The sequence below is a fragment of the Heptranchias perlo genome, chromosome 28 (genome assembly GCF_035084215.1).
Source record: "Heptranchias perlo isolate sHepPer1 chromosome 28, sHepPer1.hap1, whole genome shotgun sequence".
Classification (NCBI taxonomy): Eukaryota; Metazoa; Chordata; class Chondrichthyes; order Hexanchiformes; family Hexanchidae; genus Heptranchias; species Heptranchias perlo.
Window position 1 is genome coordinate 40,350,401 of NC_090352.1, and position 25,336 is coordinate 40,375,736.

The following is a 25,336-nucleotide window of genomic DNA, read 5'->3' on the forward strand; positions in this document are numbered from 1 at the left end:
AGTGTCCCGCTCACACTGAGTATTAGTGCCTCTCACAAACTGGGTATCAGTGCTTCTCACGCTGAGTATTAGTGCCTCCCTCACACTGGGTATCAGTGCTTCTCACACTGAGTACTAGTGCCTCTCACACACTGGGTATCAGTGCTTCTCACACTGGCTATTAGTGATTCTCACACTGGGTGTTAGTGCCGCTTACACACTGAGAATTAGTGCCTCTCACACTGTTTATTAGTGCCTCTCACATTGGGTATTAGTGGCTCTCACACACTGAGTATTAGTTCCTCTCACACTGGGTATTAGTGCCTCTCACATACTGAGTATTAGTGCCTCTCACATTGGGTATTAGTGCCTCGATCACACTGGGGATGAGTGCCTCCATCACACTGGGTATTAGTGCCTCTGTCACACTGAGTATTAGTGCCTCTCACACACTTGGTATTAGTGCCTCGATCACACTGGGTATTAGTGCCTCTCACACACTGGATATTAGTGCCTCTCACACTGGGTATTAGTGCCTCTAACACACTGGGCATTAGTGCCTCTCACACTTGGTATTCGTGCCTTTCACACACTGGATATTAGTGCCTCTCACACTGGGTATTAGTGCATCTATCACACTGGGTATTAGTGCCTCTCATACAGTGGGTATTAGTGCCTCTCACACACTGAGTATTAGTACCTCCCATACTGGATATTAGTGTCCCTCTCACACTGAGTATTAGTGCCTCTCACAAACTGGGTATCAGTGCTTCTCACACTGGGTATTAGTGCTTCTCACGCTGAGTATTAGTGCCTCTCTCACACTGGGTATTAGTGGCTCTCAAATTGGGTATTACTGCCTCTCACACACTGAGTATTAGTGCCTCTCACTCTGGGTATTAGTGCCTCTCACACACTGAGTATTAGTGCCTCTCACATTGGGTATTAGTGCCTCGATCACACTGGGGATGAGTGCCTCCATCACACTGGGTATTAGTGCCTCTGTCACACTGAGTATTAGTGCCTCTCAAACCGAGTATCAGTGCCTCCCACACACTGGGTATTCGTGCCTCTATCACACTGGGTATTAGTGCCTCCCACACACTGGGTATTAGTGCCTCTCACACACTGGGTATTAGTGCCGCTCATACACTGGGTATTAGTGCCTCTTACACACTGAGTATTAGTGCCTCTCACACACTGAGTATTAGTGCCTCTCACACACTGGGTATTAGTGCCACTCACACACTGAGTATTAGTGCCTCTCACACTGGGTATTAGTGCCTCTCACACACTGGGTATCAGTGCTTCTCACACTGGGTATTAGTGCTTCTCGCATTGAGTATTAGTGCCTCTCGCACACTGGGTATCAGTGCTTCTCACACTGGGTATTAGTGCCTCTCACACACTGGGTATCAGTGCTTCTCACACTGGCTATTAGTGATTCTCACACTGGGTGTTAGTGCCGCTTACACACTGAGTATTAGTGCCTCTCACACTGGGTATCAGTGCCTCTCACATTGGGCATTAGTGCCTCTTACACACTGGGTATTAGTGGCTCTCAAATTGGGTATTACTGCCTCTCACACACTGAGTATTAGTGCCTCTCACTCTGGGTATTAGTGCCTCTCACACACTGAGTATTAGTGCCTCTCACATTGGGTATTAGTGCCTCGATCACACTGGGGATGAGTGCCTCCATCACACTGGGTATTAGTGCCTCTGTCACACTGAGTATTAGTGCCTCTCAAACCGAGTATCAGTGCCTCCCACACACTGGGTATTCGTGCCTCTATCACACTGGGTATTAGTGCCTCCCACACACTGGGTATTAGTGCCTCTCACACACTGGGTATTAGTGCCGCTCATACACTGGGTATTAGTGCCTCTTACACACTGAGTATTAGTGCCTCTCACACACTGAGTATTAGTGCCTCTCACACACTGGGTATTAGTGCCACTCACACACTGAGTATTAGTGCCTCTCGCACACTGGGTATCAGTGCTTCTCACACTGGGTATTAGTGCCTCTCACACACTGGGTATCAGTGCTTCTCACACTGGCTATTAGTGCTTCTCACACTGGATGTTAGTGACTCTTACACACTGGGTATTAGTGCCTCTCACACACTGAGTATTAGTGCCTCCCACACTGGGTATTAGTGCCTCTCACATTGGGTATTAATGCCGCTCAGACACTGGGTATCAGTGCTTTTCACACTGGGTATCAGTGCTTCTCACACTGGCTATTAGTGCTTCTCACACTGGATGTTAGTGACTCTTACACACTGGGTATTAGTGCCTCTCACACACTGAGTATTAGTGCCTCTTACACACTGGGTATTAGTGCCTCTCATACACTGGGTATGAGTGCCTCTCACACACTGAGTATTAGTGTCTCTCACACACAATAGGTATTAGTGCCTCTCACTCCGGGTATCAGTGCCTCTCACACACTGGGTATTAGTGCCTCTCACACATTGGGTATTAGTGCCTCTGTCACACTGATTATTAGTGCCTATCACTCCGGGTATCAGTGCCTCTCACACACTGAGTATTAATGCCTCTCACACTGGGTATTTGTGCCACTCACACACTGGGAATTAGTACCTCACACACTGGGTATTAGTGCCTCTCACACACTGGATATTCGTGCCTCTCACACTGGGTATTAGTGCCTCCATCACACTGGGTATTAGTGCCTCTCACACACTGGATATTAGTGCCTCTCACACTGAGTATTAGTGCCTCTCACACACTGGATATTAGTGCCTCTCACACTGGGTATTAGTGCCTCTATCACACTGGGTATTAGTGCCTCTCACACACTGGATATTAGTGCCTCTATCACACTGGATATTAGTGCCTCTCACACTGGGTATTAGTGCCTCTATCACACTGGATATTAGTGCCTCTCACACTGGGTATTAGTGCCTCTATCACACTGGATATTAGTGCCTCTCACACTGGGTATTAGTGCCTCTCACACACTGGATATTAGTGCCTCTCACACTGGGTATTAGTGCCTCTCACACACTGGATATTAGTGCCTCTCACACAGGGTATTAGTGTCTCTCACACACTGGATATTAGTGCCTCTCACACTGGGTATTAGTCCCTCTCACACACTGGATATTAGTGCCTCTCACACTGGGTATTAGTGCCTCTATCGCACTGGGTATTAGTGCCTCCCACACACTGGGTATTAGTGCATCTCACACACTGGATATTTGTGCCTCTCACACTGGGTATTAGTGCTTCTCATGCTGAGTATCAGTGCCTCTCACACACTGGGAATCAGTGCTTCTCACACTGGGTATTAGTGCCTCTCACACACTGAGTATTAGTGCCTCTCACACACTGGATATTTGTGCCTCTCACACTGTGTATTAGTGCCTCTCACACACTGAGTATTAGTGCCTCTCACACTGGGTATTAATGCTTCTCACACTGGGTATTAGTGCCTCACATACACTGAATAATAGTGCCTCTCACACACTGAGTATTAGTGTCTCTCTCACACTGAGTATTAGTGCCTCTCACACACTGAGTATCAGTGCCTCTCACACTTGGTATTCGTGCCTCTCACACACTGAGTATTAGTGCCACTCAAACTGGGTATTAGTGCCTCTCACACACTGGTTATTAGTGTCTCTCACACACTGATTATTAGTAACTCCCATACTGGATATTAGTGTCCCTCTCACACTGAGTATTCGTGCCTCTCACACACTGGGTATCAGTGCTTCTCACACTGGGTATTAGTGCTTCTCACACTGAGTATTAGTGCCTCTCGCACACTGGGGATCAGTGCTTCTCACACTGGGTATTAGTGCCTCTCACACACTGGGTATCAGTGCTTCTCACACTGGCTATTAGTGCTTCTCACACTGGGTGTTCGTGACTCTTACACACTGGGTATTAGTGCCTCTCATACACTGGGTATTATTGCCTCTCACACACTGAGTATTAGTGCCTCTCACACACTGAGTATTAGTGCCTCTCACACACTGAGTATTAGTGCCTCTCACACGAGGTATTAGTGCCTCTCACATCGGGTATTAGTGCCTCTCACACACTGGTTATTAGTGCCTCTATCACACTGGGTATTAGTGCCTCCCACACACTGGGTATTAGTGCCTCTCACACACTGGATATTTGTGCCTCTCACACTGGGTATTAGTGCTTCTCATGCTGAGTATTAGTGCCTCTCACACACTGGGAATCAGTGCTTCTCACACTGGGTATTAGTGCCTCTCACACTGGGTATTAATGCTTCTCACACTGGGTATTAGTGCCTCACATACACTGAATAATAGTGCCTCTCACACACTGAGTATTAGTGTCTCTCTCACACTGAGTATTAGTGCCTCTCACACACTGAGTATCAGTGCCTCTCACACTTGGTATTCGTGCCTCTCACACACTGAGTATTAGTGCCACTCAAACTGGGTATTAGTGCCTCTCACACACTGGTTATTAGTGTCTCTCACACACTGATTATTAGTAACTCCCATACTGGATATTAGTGTCCCTCTCACACTGAGTATTCGTGCCTCTCACACACTGGGTATCAGTGCTTCTCACACTGGGTATTAGTGCTTCTCACACTGAGTATTAGTGCCTCTCGCACACTGGGTATCAGTGCTTCTCACACTGGGTATTAGTGCCTCTCACACACTGGGTATCAGTGCTTCTCACACTGGCTATTAGTGCTTCTCACACTGGGTGTTCGTGACTCTTACACACTGGGTATTAGTGCCTCTCATACACTGGGTATTATTGCCTCTCACACACTGAGTATTAGTGCCTCTCACACACTGAGTATTAGTGCCTCTCACACACTGAGTATTAGTGCCTCTCACACGAGGTATTAGTGCCTCTCACATCGGGTATTAGTGCCTCTCACACACTGGTTATTAGTGCCTCTATCACACTGGGTATTAGTGCCTCCCACACACTGGGTATTAGTGCCTCTCACACACTGGATATTTGTGCCTCTCACACTGGGTATTAGTGCTTCTCATGCTGAGTATTAGTGCCTCTCACACACTGGGAATCAGTGCTTCTCACACTGGGTATTAGTGCCTCTCACACACTGGGTATCAGTGCTTCTCACACTGGCTATTAGTGCTTCTCACACTGGGTGTTCGTGACTCTTACACACTGGGTATTAGTGCCTCTCATACACTGGGTATTATTGCCTCTCACACACTGAGTATTAGTGCCTCTCACACACTGAGTATTAGTGCCTCTCACACACTGAGTATTAGTGCCTCTCACACGAGGTATTAGTGCCTCTCACATCGGGTATTAGTGCCTCTCACACACTGGTTATTAGTGCCTCTATCACACTGGGTATTAGTGCCTCCCACACACTGGGTATTAGTGCCTCTCACACACTGGATATTTGTGCCTCTCACACTGGGTATTAGTGCTTCTCATGCTGAGTATTAGTGCCTCTCACACACTGGGAATCAGTGCTTCTCACACTGGGTATTAGTGCCTCTCACACTGGGTATTAATGCTTCTCACACTGGGTATTAGTGCCTCACATACACTGAATATTACTGCCTCACACACACTGAGTATTAGTTTCTCTCTCACACTGAGTATTAGTGCCTCTCACACACTGAGTATCAGTGCCTCTCACACTTGGTATTCGTGCCTCTCACACACTGAGTATCAGTGCTTCTCACACTGGGTATTAGTGCTTCTCACACTGAGTATTAGTGCCTCTCGCACACTGGGTATCAGTGCTTCTCACACTGGGTATTAGTGCCTCTCACACACTGGGTATCAGTGCTTCTCACACTGGCTATTAGTGCTTCTCACGCTGAGTATTAGTGCCTCTCTCACACTGGGTATCAGTGCTTCTCACACTGAGTACTAGTGCCTCTCACACACTGGGTATCAGTGCTTCTCACACTGGCTATTAGTGATTCTCACACTGGGTGTTAGTGCCGCTTACACACTGAGTATTAGTGCCTCTCACACTGGGTATCAGTGCCTCTCACATTGGGTATTAGTGCCTCTTACACACTGGATATTAGTGGCTCTCAAATTGGGTATTACTGCCTCTCACACACTGAGTATTAGTGCCTCTCACTCTGGGTATTAGTGCCTCTCACATACTGAGTATTAGTGCCTCTCACATTCGGTATTAGTGCCTCGATCACACTGGGGATGAGTGCCTCCATCACACTGGGTATTAGTGCCTCTGTCACACTGAGTATTTGTGCCTCTCAAACCGAGTATCAGTGCCTCCCACACACTGGGTATTAGTGCCTCTATCACACTGGGTATTAGTGCCTCTCACACACTGGGTATTAGTGCCTCTCACACACTGGGTATTAGTGCCGCTCATACACTGGGTATTAGTGCCTCTTACACACTGAGTATTCGTGCCTCTCACACACTGAGTATTAGTGCCTCTCACACACTGAGTATTAGTGCCTCTCACACTGGGTATTAGTGCCTCTCACACACTGGGTATCAGTGCTTCTCACACTGGGTATTAGTGCTTCTCGCACTGAGTATTAGTGCCTCTCGCACACTGGGTATCAGTGCTTCTCACACTGGGTATTAGTGCCTCTCACACACTGGGTATCAGTGCTTCTCACACTGGCTATTAGTGCTTCTCACACTGGATGTTAGTGACTCCTACACACTGGGTATTAGTGCCTCTCACACACTGAGTATTAGTACCTCTCACACTGGGTATTAGTGCCTCTCACATTGGGTATTAATGCCTCTCAGACACTGGGTATCAGTGCTTTTCACACTGGGTATCAGTGCTTCTCACACTGGCTATTAGTGCTTCTCACACTGGATGTTAGTGACTCTTACACACTGGGTATTAGTGCCTCTCACACACTGAGTATTAGTGCCTCTTACACACTGGGTATTAGTGCCTCTCATACACTGGGTATTAGTGCCTCTCACACACTGAGTCTTTGTGTCTCTCACACACTGGGTATTAGTGCCTCTCACACACTGAGTCTTTGTGTCTCTCACACACTGGATATTATTGCCTCTCACACACTGGGTATTAGTGCCTCTCACACACTGGGTATTAGTGCCTCTCTCACACTGATTATTAGTGCCTATCACTCCGGGTATCAGTGCCTCTCACACACTGAGTATTAATGCCTCTCACACTGGGTATTTGTGCCTCTCACACACTGGGAATTAGTACCTCACACACTGGGTATTAGTGCCTCTCACACACTGGATATTCGTGCCTCTCACACTGGGTATTAGTGCCTCCATCACACTGGGTATTAGTGCCTCTCACACACTGGATATGAGTGCCTCTCACACTGGGTATTTGTGCCTCTATCACACTGTATATTAGTGCCTCTCACACTGGGTATTAGTGCCTCTCACACACTGGATATTAGTGCCTCTCACACTGGGTATTAGTGCCTCTATCACACTGGATATTAGTGCCTCTCACACTGGGTATTAGTGCCTCTCACACACTGGATATTAGTGCCTCTCACACTGGGTATTAGTGCCTCTCACACACTGGATATTAGTGCCTCTCACACAGGGTATTAGTGTCTCTCACACACTGGATATTAGTGCCTCTCACACTGGGTATTAGTGCCTCTCACACACTGGATATTAGTGCCTCTCACACTGGGTATTAGTGCCTCTATCACACTGGGTATTAGTGCCTCTCACACTGGGTATTAGTCCCTCTTACACACTGGATATTAGTGCCTCTCACACTGGGTATTAGTGCCTCTATCACACTGGGTATTAGTGCCTCCCACACACTGGGTATTAGTGCCTCTCACACACTGGATATTTGTGCCTCTCACACTGGGTATTAGTGCTTCTCATGCTGAGTATTAGTGCCTCTCACACACTGGGAATCAGTGCTTCTCACACTGGGTATTAGTGCCTCTCACACTGGGTATTAATGCTTCTCACACTGGGTATTAGTGCCTCTCACACACTGAGTATTAGTGCCTCTCACACTGTGTATTAGTGCCTCTCACACACTGAGTATTAGTGCCTCTCACACTGGGTGTTAATGCTTCTCACACTGGGTATTAGTGCCTCACATACACTGAATATTAGTGCCTCTCACACTGGGTATTAATGCTTCTCACACTGGGTATTAGTGCCTCACACACACTGAGTATCAGTGCCTCTCACACTTGGTATTCGTGCCTCTCACACACTGAGTATTAGTGCCACTCAAACTGGGTATTAGTGCCTCTCACACACTGGTTATTAGTGTCTCTCACACACTGATTATTAGTAACTCCCATACTGGATATTAGTGTCCCTCTCACACTGAGTATTCGTGCCTCTCACACACTGGGTATCAGTGCTTCTCACACTGGGTATTAGTGCTTCTCACACTGAGTATTAGTGCCTCTCGCACACTGGGTATCAGTGCTTTTCACACTGGGTATTAGTGCCTCTCACACACTGGGTATCAGTGCTCCTCACACTGGCTATTAGCGCTTCTCACACTGGGTGTTCGTGACTCTTACACACTGGGTATTAGTGCCTCTCATACACTGGGTATTAGTGCCTCTCACACACTGAGTCTTTGTGTCTCTCACACACTGGATATTATTGCCTCTCACACACTGGGTATTAGTGCCTCTCACACACTGGGTATTAGTGCCTCTCTCACACTGATTATTAGTGCCTATCACTCCGGGTATCAGTGCCTCTCACACACTGAGTATTAATGCCTCTCACACTGGGTATTTGTGCCTCTCACACACTGGGAATTAGTACCTCACACACTGGGTATTAGTGCCTCTCACACACTGGATATTCGTGCCTCTCACACTGGGTATTAGTGCCTCCATCACACTGGGTATTAGTGCCTCTCACACACTGGATATTAGGGCCTCTCACACTGGGTATTTGTGCCTCTATCACACTGTATATTAGTGCCTCTCACACTGGGTATTAGTGCCTCTCACACACTGGATATTAGTGCCTCTCACACTGGGTATTAGTGCCTCTATCACACTGGATATTAGTGCCTCTCACACTGGGTATTAGTGCCTCTCACACACTGGATATTAGTGCCTCTCACACTGGGTATTAGTGCCTCTCACACACTGGATATTAGTGCCTCTCACACAGGGTATTAGTGTCTCTCACACACTGGATATTAGTGCCTCTCACACTGGGTATTAGTCCCTCTCACACACTGGATATTAGTGCCTCTCACACTGGGTATTAGTGCCTCTATCACACTGGGTATTAGTGCCTCTCACACTGGGTATTAGTCCCTCTCACACACTGGATATTAGTGCCTCTCACACTGGGTATTAGTGCCTCTATCACACTGGGTATTAGTGCCTCCCACACACTGGGTATTAGTGCCTCTCACACACTGGATATTTGTGCCTCTCACACTGGGTATTAGTGCTTCTCATGCTGAGTATTAGTGCCTCTCACACACTGGGAATCAGTGCTTCTCACACTGGGTATTAGTGCCTCTCACACTGGGTATTAATGCTTCTCACACTGGGTATTAGTGCCTCTCACACACTGAGTATTAGTGCCTCTCACACTGTGTATTAGTGCCTCTCACACACTGAGTATTAGTGCCTCTCACACTGGTTGTTAATGCTTCTCACACTGGGTATTAGTGCCTCACATACACTGAATATTAGTGCCTCTCACACACTGAGTATTAGTGTCTCTCTCACACTGAGTATTAGTGCCTCTCACACACTGAGTATCAGTGCCTCTCACACTTGGTATTCGTGCCTCTCACACACTGAGTATTAGTGCCACTCAAACTGGGTATTAGTGCCTCTCACACAATGGTTATTAGTGTCTCTCACACACTGATTATTAGTAACTCCCATACTGGATATTAGTGTCCCTCTCACACTGAGTATTCGTGCCTCTCACACACTGGGTATCAGTGCTTCTCACACTGGGTATTAGTGCTTCTCACACTGAGTATTAGTGCCTCTCGCACACTGGGTATCAGTGCTTCTCACACTGGGTATTAGTGCCTCTCACACACTGGGTATCAGTGCTTCTCACACTGGCTATTAGTGCTTCTCACACTGGGTGTTCGTGACTCTTACACACTGGGTATTAGTGCCTCTCATACACTGGGTATTATTGCCTCTCACACACTGAGTATTAGTGCCTCTCACACACTGGGTATTAGTGCCTCTCACACTAGGTATTAGTGCCTCTCACATCGGGTATTAGTGCCTCTATCACACTGGGTATTGGTGCCTCCCACACACTGGGTATTAGTGCCTCTCACACACTGGATATTTGTGCCTCTCACACTGGGTATTAGTGCTTCTCATGCTGAGTATTAGTGCCTCTCACACACTGGGAATCAGTGCTTCTCACACTGGGTATTAGTGCCTCTCACACTGGGTATTAATGCTTCTCACACTGGGTATTAGTGCCTCTCACACACTGAGTATTAGTGCCTCTCACACTGTGTATTAGTGCCTCTCACACACTGAGTATTAGTGCCTCTCACACTGGGTATTAATGCTTCTCACACACTGGGTATTAGTGCCTCACATACACTGAATATTAGTGCCTCTCACACACTGAGTATTAGTGTCTCTCTCACACTGAGTATTAGTGCCTCTCACACACTGAGTATCAGTGCCTCTCACACTTGGTATTCGTGCCTCTCACACACTGAGTATTAGTGCCTCTCAAATTGGGTATTAGTGCCTCTCACACACTGGATATTTGTGCCTCTCACACTGGGTATTAGTGCCTCCATCACACTGGGTATTAGTGCCTCTCACACACTGGATATTAGTGCCTCTCACACTGGGTATTAGTGCCTCTATCACACTGGATATTAGTGCCTCTCACACTGGGGATTAGTGCCTCTCACACACTGGATATTAGTGCCTCTCACACTGGGTATTAGTGCCTCTCACACACTGGATATTAGTGCCTCTCACACTGGGTATTAGTGCCTCTCACACACTGGATATTAGTGCCTCTCACACTGGGTATTAGTCCCTCTCACACACTGGGTATTAGTGCCTCTCACACTGGGTATTAGTGCCTCTATCACACTGGGTATTAGTGCCTCTCACACACTGGTTATTAGTGTCTCTCACACACTGATTATTAGTAACTCCCATACTGGATATTAGTGTCCCTCTCACACTGAGTATTCGTGCCTCTCACACACTGGGTATCAGTGCTTCTCACACTGGGTATTCGTGCTTCTCACACTGAGTATTAGTGCCTCTCGCACACTGGGTATCAGTGCTTCTCACACTGGGTATTAGTGCCTCTCACACACTGGGTATCAGTGCTTCTCACACTGGCTATTACTGCTTCTCACACTGGGTGTTCGTGACTCTTACACACTGGGTATTAGTGCCTCTCATACACTGGGTATTGTTGCCTCTCACACACTGAGTATTAGTGCCTCTCACACACTGGGTATTAGTGCCTCTCACACTAGGTATTAGTGCCTCTCACATCGGGTATTAGTGCCTCTATCACACTGGGTATTAGTGCCTCTCACACAGGGTATTAGTGTCTCTCACACACTGGATATTAGTGCCTCTCACACTGGGTATTAGTCCCTCTCACACACTGGATATTAGTGCCTCTCACACTGGGTATTAGTGCCTCTATCGCACTGGGTATTAGTGCCTCCCACACACTGGGTATTAGTGCATCTCACACACTGGATATTTGTGCCTCTCACACTGGGTATTAGTGCTTCTCATGCTGAGTATCAGTGCCTCTCACACACTGGGAATCAGTGCTTCTCACACTGGGTATTAGTGCCTCTCACACACTGAGTATTAGTGCCTCTCACACACTGGATATTTGTGCCTCTCACACTGTGTATTAGTGCCTCTCACACACTGAGTATTAGTGCCTCTCACACTGGGTATTAATGCTTCTCACACTGGGTATTAGTGCCTCACATACACTGAATAATAGTGCCTCTCACACACTGAGTATTAGTGTCTCTCTCACACTGAGTATTAGTGCCTCTCACACACTGAGTATCAGTGCCTCTCACACTTGGTATTCGTGCCTCTCACACACTGAGTATTAGTGCCACTCAAACTGGGTATTAGTGCCTCTCACACACTGGTTATTAGTGTCTCTCACACACTGATTATTAGTAACTCCCATACTGGATATTAGTGTCCCTCTCACACTGAGTATTCGTGCCTCTCACACACTGGGTATCAGTGCTTCTCACACTGGGTATTAGTGCTTCTCACACTGAGTATTAGTGCCTCTCGCACACTGGGGATCAGTGCTTCTCACACTGGGTATTAGTGCCTCTCACACACTGGGTATCAGTGCTTCTCACACTGGCTATTAGTGCTTCTCACACTGGGTGTTCGTGACTCTTACACACTGGGTATTAGTGCCTCTCATACACTGGGTATTATTGCCTCTCACACACTGAGTATTAGTGCCTCTCACACACTGAGTATTAGTGCCTCTCACACACTGAGTATTAGTGCCTCTCACACGAGGTATTAGTGCCTCTCACATCGGGTATTAGTGCCTCTCACACACTGGTTATTAGTGCCTCTATCACACTGGGTATTAGTGCCTCCCACACACTGGGTATTAGTGCCTCTCACACACTGGATATTTGTGCCTCTCACACTGGGTATTAGTGCTTCTCATGCTGAGTATTAGTGCCTCTCACACACTGGGAATCAGTGCTTCTCACACTGGGTATTAGTGCCTCTCACACTGGGTATTAATGCTTCTCACACTGGGTATTAGTGCCTCACATACACTGAATAATAGTGCCTCTCACACACTGAGTATTAGTGTCTCTCTCACACTGAGTATTAGTGCCTCTCACACACTGAGTATCAGTGCCTCTCACACTTGGTATTCGTGCCTCTCACACACTGAGTATTAGTGCCACTCAAACTGGGTATTAGTGCCTCTCACACACTGGTTATTAGTGTCTCTCACACACTGATTATTAGTAACTCCCATACTGGATATTAGTGTCCCTCTCACACTGAGTATTCGTGCCTCTCACACACTGGGTATCAGTGCTTCTCACACTGGGTATTAGTGCTTCTCACACTGAGTATTAGTGCCTCTCGCACACTGGGTATCAGTGCTTCTCACACTGGGTATTAGTGCCTCTCACACACTGGGTATCAGTGCTTCTCACACTGGCTATTAGTGCTTCTCACACTGGGTGTTCGTGACTCTTACACACTGGGTATTAGTGCCTCTCATACACTGGGTATTATTGCCTCTCACACACTGAGTATTAGTGCCTCTCACACACTGAGTATTAGTGCCTCTCACACACTGAGTATTAGTGCCTCTCACACGAGGTATTAGTGCCTCTCACATCGGGTATTAGTGCCTCTCACACACTGGTTATTAGTGCCTCTATCACACTGGGTATTAGTGCCTCCCACACACTGGGTATTAGTGCCTCTCACACACTGGATATTTGTGCCTCTCACACTGGGTATTAGTGCTTCTCATGCTGAGTATTAGTGCCTCTCACACACTGGGAATCAGTGCTTCTCACACTGGGTATTAGTGCCTCTCACACACTGGGTATCAGTGCTTCTCACACTGGCTATTAGTGCTTCTCACACTGGGTGTTCGTGACTCTTACACACTGGGTATTAGTGCCTCTCATACACTGGGTATTATTGCCTCTCACACACTGAGTATTAGTGCCTCTCACACACTGAGTATTAGTGCCTCTCACACACTGAGTATTAGTGCCTCTCACACGAGGTATTAGTGCCTCTCACATCGGGTATTAGTGCCTCTCACACACTGGTTATTAGTGCCTCTATCACACTGGGTATTAGTGCCTCCCACACACTGGGTATTAGTGCCTCTCACACACTGGATATTTGTGCCTCTCACACTGGGTATTAGTGCTTCTCATGCTGAGTATTAGTGCCTCTCACACACTGGGAATCAGTGCTTCTCACACTGGGTATTAGTGCCTCTCACACTGGGTATTAATGCTTCTCACACTGGGTATTAGTGCCTCACATACACTGAATATTACTGCCTCACACACACTGAGTATTAGTTTCTCTCTCACACTGAGTATTAGTGCCTCTCACACACTGAGTATCAGTGCCTCTCACACTTGGTATTCGTGCCTCTCACACACTGAGTATCAGTGCTTCTCACACTGGGTATTAGTGCTTCTCACACTGAGTATTAGTGCCTCTCGCACACTGGGTATCAGTGCTTCTCACACTGGGTATTAGTGCCTCTCACACACTGGGTATCAGTGCTTCTCACACTGGCTATTAGTGCTTCTCACGCTGAGTATTAGTGCCTCTCTCACACTGGGTATCAGTGCTTCTCACACTGAGTACTAGTGCCTCTCACACACTGGGTATCAGTGCTTCTCACACTGGCTATTAGTGATTCTCACACTGGGTGTTAGTGCCGCTTACACACTGAGTATTAGTGCCTCTCACACTGGGTATCAGTGCCTCTCACATTGGGTATTAGTGCCTCTTACACACTGGATATTAGTGGCTCTCAAATTGGGTATTACTGCCTCTCACACACTGAGTATTAGTGCCTCTCACTCTGGGTATTAGTGCCTCTCACATACTGAGTATTAGTGCCTCTCACATTCGGTATTAGTGCCTCGATCACACTGGGGATGAGTGCCTCCATCACACTGGGTATTAGTGCCTCTGTCACACTGAGTATTTGTGCCTCTCAAACCGAGTATCAGTGCCTCCCACACACTGGGTATTAGTGCCTCTATCACACTGGGTATTAGTGCCTCTCACACACTGGGTATTAGTGCCTCTCACACACTGGGTATTAGTGCCGCTCATACACTGGGTATTAGTGCCTCTTACACACTGAGTATTCGTGCCTCTCACACACTGAGTATTAGTGCCTCTCACACACTGAGTATTAGTGCCTCTCACACTGGGTATTAGTGCCTCTCACACACTGGGTATCAGTGCTTCTCACACTGGGTATTAGTGCTTCTCGCACTGAGTATTAGTGCCTCTCGCACACTGGGTATCAGTGCTTCTCACACTGGGTATTAGTGCCTCTCACACACTGGGTATCAGTGCTTCTCACACTGGCTATTAGTGCTTCTCACACTGGATGTTAGTGACTCCTACACACTGGGTATTAGTGCCTCTCACACACTGAGTATTAGTACCTCTCACACTGGGTATTAGTGCCTCTCACATTGGGTATTAATGCCTCTCAGACACTGGGTATCAGTGCTTTTCACACTGGGTATCAGTGCTTCTCACACTGGCTATTAGTGCTTCTCACACTGGATGTTAGTGACTCTTACACACTGGGTATTAGTGCCTCTCACACACTGAGTATTAGTGCCTCTTACACACTGGGTATTAGTGCCTCTCATACACTGGGTATTAGTGCCTCTCACACACTGAGTCTTTGTGTCTCTCACACACTGGGTATTAGTGCCTCTCACACACTGAGTCTTTGTGTCTCTCACACACTGGATATTATTGCCTCTCACACACTGGGTATTAGTGCCTCTCACACACTGGGTATTAGTGCCTCTCTCACACTGATTATTAGTGCCTATCACTCCGGGTATCAGTGCCTCTCACACACTGAGTATTAATGCCTCTCACACTGGGTATTTGTGCCTCTCACACACTGGGAATTAGTACCTCACACACTGGGTATTAGTGCCTCTCACACACTGGATATTCGTGCCTCTCACACTGGGTATTAGTGCCTCCATCACACTGGGTATTAGTGCCTCTCACACACTGGATATGAGTGCCTCTCACACTGGGTATTTGTGCCTCTATCACACTGTATATTAGTGCCTCTCACACTGGGTATTAGTGCCTCTCACACACTGGATATTAGTGCCTCTCACACTGGGTATTAGTGCCTCTATCACACTGGATATTAGTGCCTCTCACACTGGGTATTAGTGCCTCTCACACACTGGATATTAGTGCCTCTCACACTGGGTATTAGTGCCTCTCACACACTGGATATTAGTGCCTCTCACACAGGGTATTAGTGTCTCTCACACACTGGATATTAGTGCCTCTCACACTGGGTATTAGTGCCTCTCACACACTGGATATTAGTGCCTCTCACACTGGGTATTAGTGCCTCTATCACACTGGGTATTAGTGCCTCTCACACTGGGTATTAGTCCCTCTCACACACTGGATATTAGTGCCTCTCACACTGGGTATTAGTGCCTCTATCACACTGGGTATTAGTGCCTCCCACACACTGGGTATTAGTGCCTCTCACACACTGGATATTTGTGCCTCTCACACTGGGTATTAGTGCTTCTCATGCTGAGTATTAGTGCCTCTCACACACTGGGAATCAGTGCTTCTCACACTGGGTATTAGTGCCTCTCACACTGGGTATTAATGCTTCTCACACTGGGTATTAGTGCCTCTCACACACTGAGTATTAGTGCCTCTCACACTGTGTATTAGTGCCTCTCACACACTGAGTATTAGTGCCTCTCACACTGGGTGTTAATGCTTCTCACACTGGGTATTAGTGCCTCACATACACTGAATATTAGTGCCTCTCACACTGGGTATTAATGCTTCTCACACTGGGTATTAGTGCCTCACACACACTGAGTATCAGTGCCTCTCACACTTGGTATTCGTGCCTCTCACACACTGAGTATTAGTGCCACTCAAACTGGGTATTAGTGCCTCTCACACACTGGTTATTAGTGTCTCTCACACACTGATTATTAGTAACTCCCATACTGGATATTAGTGTCCCTCTCACACTGAGTATTCGTGCCTCTCACACACTGGGTATCAGTGCTTCTCACACTGGGTATTAGTGCTTCTCACACTGAGTATTAGTGCCTCTCGCACACTGGGTATCAGTGCTTTTCACACTGGGTATTAGTGCCTCTCACACACTGGGTATCAGTGCTCCTCACACTGGCTATTAGCGCTTCTCACACTGGGTGTTCGTGACTCTTACACACTGGGTATTAGTGCCTCTCATACACTGGGTATTAGTGCCTCTCACACACTGAGTCTTTGTGTCTCTCACACACTGGATATTATTGCCTCTCACACACTGGGTATTAGTGCCTCTCACACACTGGGTATTAGTGCCTCTCTCACACTGATTATTAGTGCCTATCACTCCGGGTATCAGTGCCTCTCACACACTGAGTATTAATGCCTCTCACACTGGGTATTTGTGCCTCTCACACACTGGGAATTAGTACCTCACACACTGGGTATTAGTGCCTCTCACACACTGGATATTCGTGCCTCTCACACTGGGTATTAGTGCCTCCATCACACTGGGTATTAGTGCCTCTCACACACTGGATATTAGGGCCTCTCACACTGGGTATTTGTGCCTCTATCACACTGTATATTAGTGCCTCTCACACTGGGTATTAGTGCCTCTCACACACTGGATATTAGTGCCTCTCACACTGGGTATTAGTGCCTCTATCACACTGGATATTAGTGCCTCTCACACTGGGTATTAGTGCCTCTCACACACTGGATATTAGTGCCTCTCACACTGGGTATTAGTGCCTCTCACACACTGGATATTAGTGCCTCTCACACAGGGTATTAGTGTCTCTCACACACTGGATATTAGTGCCTCTCACACTGGGTATTAGTCCCTCTCACACACTGGATATTAGTGCCTCTCACACTGGGTATTAGTGCCTCTATCACACTGGGTATTAGTGCCTCTCACACTGGGTATTAGTCCCTCTCACACACTGGATATTAGTGCCTCTCACACTGGGTATTAGTGCCTCTATCACACTGGGTATTAGTGCCTCCCACACACTGGGTATTAGTGCCTCTCACACACTGGATATTTGTGCCTCTCACACTGGGTATTAGTGCTTCTCATGCTGAGTATTAGTGCCTCTCACACACTGGGAATCAGTGCTTCTCACACTGGGTATTAGTGCCTCTCACACTGGGTATTAATGCTTCTCACACTGGGTATTAGTGCCTCTCACACACTGAGTATTAGTGCCTCTCACACTGTGTATTAGTGCCTCTCACACACTGAGTATTAGTGCCTCTCACACTGGTTGTTAATGCTTCTCACACTGGGTATTAGTGCCTCACATACACTGAATATTAGTGCCTCTCACACACTGAGTATTAGTGTCTCTCTCACACTGAGTATTAGTGCCTCTCACACACTGAGTATCAGTGCCTCTCACACTTGGTATTCGTGCCTCTCACACACTGAGTATTAGTGCCACTCAAACTGGGTATTAGTGCCTCTCACACAATGGTTATTAGTGTCTCTCACACACTGATTATTAGTAACTCCCATACTGGATATTAGTGTCCCTCTCACACTGAGTATTCGTGCCTCTCACACACTGGGTATCAGTGCTTCTCACACTGGGTATTAGTGCTTCTCACACTGAGTATTAGTGCCTCTCGCACACTGGGTATCAGTGCTTCTCACACTGGGTATTAGTGCCTCTCACACACTGGGTATCAGTGCTTCTCACACTGGCTATTAGTGCTTCTCACACTGGGTGTTCGTGACTCTTACACACTGGGTATTAGTGCCTCTCATACACTGGGTATTATTGCCTCTCACACACTGAGTATTAGTGCCTCTCACACACTGGGTATTAGTGCCTCTCACACTAGGTATTAGTGCCTCTCACATCGGGTATTAGTGCCTCTATCACACTGGGTATTGGTGCCTCCCACACACTGGGTATTAGTGCCTCTCACACACTGGATATTTGTGCCTCTCACACTGGGTATTAGTGCTTCTCATGCTGAGTATTAGTGCCTCTCACACACTGGGAATCAGTGCTTCTCACACTGGGTATTAGTGCCTCTCACACTGGGTATTAATGCTTCTCACACTGGGTATTAGTGCCTCTCACACACTGAGTATTAGTGCCTCTCACACTGTGTATTAGTGCCTCTCACACACTGAGTATTAGTGCCTCTCACACTGGGTATTAATGCTTCTCACACACTGGGTATTAGTGCCTCACATACACTGAATATTAGTGCCTCTCACACACTGAGTATTAGTGTCTCTCTCACACTGAGTATTAGTGCCTCTCACACACTGAGTATCAGTGCCTCTCACACTTGGTATTCGTGCCTCTCACACACTGAGTATTAGTGCCTCTCAAATTGGGTATTAGTGCCTCTCACACACTGGATATTTGTGCCTCTCACACTGGGTATTAGTGCCTCCATCACACTGGGTATTAGTGCCTCTCACACACTGGATATTAGTGCCTCTCACACTGGGTATTAGTGCCTCTATCACACTGGATATTAGTGCCTCTCACACTGGGGATTAGTGCCTCTCACACACTGGATATTAGTGCCTCTCACACTGGGTATTAGTGCCTCTCACACACTGGATATTAGTGCCTCTCACACTGGGTATTAGTGCCTCTCACACACTGGATATTAGTGCCTCTCACACTGGGTATTAGTCCCTCTCACACACTGGGTATTAGTGCCTCTCACACTGGGTATTAGTGCCTCTATCACACTGGGTATTAGTGCCTCTCACACACTGGTTATTAGTGTCTCTCACACACTGATTATTAGTAACTCCCATACTGGATATTAGTGTCCCTCTCACACTGAGTATTCGTGCCTCTCACACACTGGGTATCAGTGCTTCTCACACTGGGTATTCGTGCTTCTCACACTGAGTATTAGTGCCTCTCGCACACTGGGTATCAGTGCTTCTCACACTGGGTATTAGTGCCTCTCACACACTGGGTATCAGTGCTTCTCACACTGGCTATTACTGCTTCTCACACTGGGTGTTCGTGACTCTTACACACTGGGTATTAGTGCCTCTCATACACTGGGTATTGTTGCCTCTCACACACTGAGTATTAGTGCCTCTCACACACTGGGTATTAGTGCCTCTCACACTAGGTATTAGTGCCTCTCACATCGGGTATTAGTGCCTCTATCACACTGGGTATTAGTGCCTCCCACACACTGGGTATTAGTGCCTCTCACACACTGGATATTTGTGCCTCTCACACTGGGTATTAGTGCTTCTCATGCTGAGTATTAGTGCCTCTCACACACTGGGAATCAGTGCTTCTCACACTGGGTGTTAGTGATTCTTGCACACTGGGTATTAGTGCCTCTGATACACTGGGTATTAGTCCCTCTCACACACTGGATATTAGTGCCTCTCACACTGGGTATTAGTGCCTCTATCACACTGGGTATTAGTGCCTCCCACACACTGGGTATTAGTACCTCTCACACTGGGTATTAGTGCCTCTCACACACTGGATATTTGTGCCTCTCACACTGGGTATTAGTGCCTCTCATACGCTGGGGATTATTGCCTCTCACACACTGAGTATTAGTGCCTCTCACACACTGGATATTAGTGCCTCTCACACTAGGTATTAGTGCCTCTCACATCGGGTATTAGTGCCTCTATCACACTGGGTATTGGTGCCTCCCACACACTGGGTATTAGTGCCTCTCACACACCGGATATTTGTGCCTCTCACACTGGGTATTAGTGCTTCTCATGCTGAGTATTAGTGCCTCTCACACACTGGGAATCAGTGCTTCTCACACTGGGTATTAGTGCCTCTCACACTGGGTATTAATGCTTCTCACACTGGGTATTAGTGCCTCTCACACACTGAGTATTAGTGCCTCTCACACTGTGTATTAGTGCCTCTCACACACTGAGTATTAGTGCCTCTCACACTGGGTATTAATGCTTCTCACACTGGGTATTAGTGACTCACATACACTGAATATTAGTGCCTCTCACACACTGAGTATTAGTGTCTCTCTCACACTGAGTATTAGTGCCTCTCACACACTGAGTATCAGTGCCTCTCACACTTGGTATTCGTGCCTCTCACACACTGAGTAATAGTGCCTCTCAAACTGGGTATTAGTGCCTCTCACACACTGGATATTCGTGCCTCTCACACTGGGTATTAGTGCCTCCATCACACTGGGTATTAGTGCCTCTCACACACTGGATATTAGTGCCTCTCACACTGGGTATTAGTGCCTCTATAACACTGTATATTAGTGCCTCTCACACTGGGTATTAGTGCCTCTCACACACTGGATATTAGTGCCTCTCACACTGGGTATTAGTGCCTCTATCACACTGGATATTAGTGCCTCTCACACTGGGTATTAGTGCCTCTCACACACTGGATATTAGTGCCTCTCACACTGGGTATTAGTCCCTCTCACACACTGGATATTAGTGCCTCTCACACTGGGTATTAGTGCCTCTCACACTGGGTATTAGTCCCTCTCACACACTGGATATTAGTGCCTCTCACACTGGGTATTAGTGCCTCTATCACACTGGGTATTAGTGCCTCCCACACACTGAGTATTAGTGCCTCTCACACACTGGATATTTGTGCCTCTCACACTGGGTATTAGTGCTTCCAATGCTGAGTATTAGTGCCTCTCACACACTGGGAATCAGTGCTTCTCACACTGGGTATTAGTGCCTCTCACACTGGGTGTTAATGCTTCTCACACTGGGTATTAGTGCCTCACATACACTGAATATTAGTGCCTCTCACACACTGAGTATTAGTGTCTCTCTCACACTGAGTATTAGTGCCTCTCACACACTGAGTATCAGTGCCTCTCACACTTGGTATTCGTGCCTCTCACACACTGAGTATTAGTGCCACTCAAACTGGGTATTAGTGCCTCTCACACACTGGTTATTAGTGTCTCTCACACACTGGATATTTGTGCCTCTCACACTGGGTATTAGTGCTTCTCATGCTGAGTATTAGTGCCTCTCACACACTGGGAATCAGTGCTTCTCACACTGGGTATTAGTGCCTCTCACACTGGGTATTAATGCTTCTCACACTGGGTATTAGTGCCTCTCACACACTGAGTATTAGTGCCTCTCACACTGTGTATTAGTGCCTCTCACACACTGAGTATTAGTGCCTCTCACACTGGGTATTAATGCTTCTCACACTGGGTATTAGTGCCTCACATACACTGAATATTAGTGCCTCTCACACACTGAGTATTAGTGTCTCTCTCACACTGAGTATTAGTGCCTCTCACACACTGAGTATCAGTGCCTCTCACACTTGGTATTCGTGCCTCTCACACACTGAGTATTAGTGCCTCTCAAACTGGGTATTAGTGCCTCTCACACACTGGTTATTAGTGTCTCTCACACACTGATTATTAGTAACTCCCATACTGGATATTAGTGTCCCTCTCACACTGAGTATTCGTGGCTCTCACACACTGGGTATCAGTGCTTCTCACACTGGGTATTAGTGCTTCTCACACTGAGTATTAGTGCCTCTCGCACACTGGGTATCAGTGCTTCTCACACTGGGTATTAGTGCCTCTCACACACTGGGTATCAGTGCTTCTCACAGTGGCTATTAGTGCTTCTCACACTGGGTGTTAGTGACTCTTACACACTGGGTATTAGTGCCTCTCATACACTGGATATTATTGCCTCTCACACACTGAGTATTAGTGCCTCTCACACACTGGGTATTAGTGCCTCTCACACTAGGTATTAGTGCCTCTCACATCGGGTATTAGTGCCTCTCACACACTGGGTATTAGTGCCTCTATCACACTGGGTATTAGTGCCTCTGTCACACTGAGTATCAGTACCTCTCACTCCGGGTATCAGTGCCTTTCACACACTGGGTATTTGTGCCTCTCATACACTGGATATTAGTACCTCACATACTGGGTATTAGTGTCTCTCACACACTGGATATTAGTCCCTCCCACACTGGGTATTAGTGCCTCTCACACACTGGATATTAGTGCCTCTCACACTGGGTATTAGTGCCTCTATCACACTGGGTATTAGTGCCTCTCACACACTGGATATTAGTGCCTCTCACACTGGGTATTAGTGCCTCTCACACACTGGCTATTACTGCCTCTCACACACTGAGTATAAGTGTCTCTCACACACTGAGTATTAGTGCCTCTCACACTGATATTAGTGCCTCTCACACACTGAGTATTAGTACCTCCCATACTGGATATTAGTGTCCCTCTCACACAGACTATTAGTGACTCTCACACACTGGGTATCAGTGCTTCTCACACTGGGTATTAGTGCTTCTCATGCTGAGTATTAGTGCCTCTCACACACTGGGAATCAGTGCTTCTCACACTGGTTATTAGTGCCTCTCACACTGGGTATTAATGCTTCTCACACTGGGTATTAGTGCCTCTCGCACACTGGATATTAGTGCCTCTGACACTGGGTATTAGTGCCTCTCACACACTGGATATTAGTGCCTCTCACACTGGGTATTAGTGCCTCTCACACTGGGTATTAGTGCCTCCCACACACTGGGTATTAGTAACTCTCACACTGGGTATTAGTGCCTCTCACACACTGGGTATTGGTGCCTCTCACACACTGAGTATTAGTGCCTCTCACACTGGTATTAGTGCCTCTCACACACTGAGTATTAGTACCTCCCATACTGGATATTAGTGTCCCTCTCACACGGAGAATTAGTGCCTCTCACACACTGGGTATCAGTGCTTCTCACACTGGGTATTAGTGCTTCTCATGCTGAGTATTAGTGCCTCTCACACACTGGGAATCAGTGCTTCTCACACTGGGTATTAGTGCCTCTCACACCCTGGTTATCAGTGCTTCACACACTGGCTATTAGTGATTCTCACACTGGGTGTTAGTGCCTCTTACACACTGGGTATTAGTGCCTCTTACACACTGAGTATTAGTGCCCCTCACACTGGGTATTAGTGCCTCTCACATTGGGTATTAGTGCCTCTTACACACTGGATATTAGTGCCTCTCACATTGGGTGTTAGTGCCTCTCACACACTGGGTATTAGGTCCTCTCACACACTGAGTATTAGTGCCTCTCACAAGCTGGGTATTAGTGCCGCTCATACACTGGGTATTAGTGCCTCTTACACACTGAGTATTAGTGCCTCTCACACACTGAGTATTAGTACCTCCCATACTGGATATTAGTGTCCCTCTCACACTGAGTATTAGTGCCTCTCACACTGGGTATTAGTGCCTCTCACACACTGGGTATTAGTGCCGCTCATACACTGGGTATTAGTGCCTCTTACACACTGAGTATTAGTGCCTCTCACACACTGAGTATTAGTGCCTCTCACACACTGGGTATTAGTGCCACTCACACACTGAGTATTAGTGCCTCTCACACTGGGTATTAGTGCCTCTCACATTGTGTATTAGTGCCTCTCACACACTGGGTATCAGTGCTTCTCACAGTGGGTATTAGTGCTTCTCACACTGAGTATTAGTGCCTCTCGCACACTGGGTATCAGTGCTTCTCACACTGGGTATTAGTGCCTCTCACACACTGGGATTCAGTGCTTCTCACACTGGCTATTAGTGCTTCTCACACTGGGTGTTAGTGACTCTTACACACTGGGTATTAGTGCCTCTCACATACTGAGTATTAGTGCCTCTCACACTGGGTATTAGTGCCTCTCACATTGGGTATTAATGCCTCTCAGACACTGGGTATCAGTGCTTTTCACACTGGGTATCAGTGCTTCTCACACTGAGTATTAGTGCCTCTTACAACACTGGGTATTAGTGCCTCTCAGACACTGGGTATTAGTGCCTCTCACACACAGAGTATTAGTGTCTCTCACACACTGGGTATTAGTGCCTCTCACACTGGGTATCAGTGCCTCTCACACACTGAGTATTATTGTCTCTCACACACTGGGTATTAGTGCCTCTCACACTGGGTATTAGTGCCTCTAATACACTGGGTATTAGTGCCTCTCACACACTGAGTATTAGTGTCTCTCATACACTGGGTATTAGTGCCTCTGTCACACTGAGTATTAGTGCCTCTCACTCCGGGTATCAGTGCCTCTCACACTGGGTATTTGTGCCTCTCACACACTGGGAATTAGTACCTCACACACTGGGTATTAGTGCCTCTCACACACTGGATATTCGTGCCTGTCACACTGGGTATTAGTGCCTCTATCACACTGGGTATTAGTACCTCTCACACACTGGATATTAGTGCCTCTCACACTTGGTATTAGTGCCTCTATCACACTGGATATTAGTGCCTCTCACACTGGGTATTAGTGCCTCTATCACACTGGATATTAGTGCCTCTCACACTGGGTATTAGTGCCTCTATCACACTGGATATTAGTGCCTCTCACACTGGGTATTAGTGCCTCTCACACACTGGATATTAGTGCCTCTCACACTGGGTATTAGTGCCTCTCACACACTGGATATTAGTGCCTCTCACACAGGGTATTAGTGCCTCTCACACACTGGATATTAGTGCCTCTCACACTGAGTATTA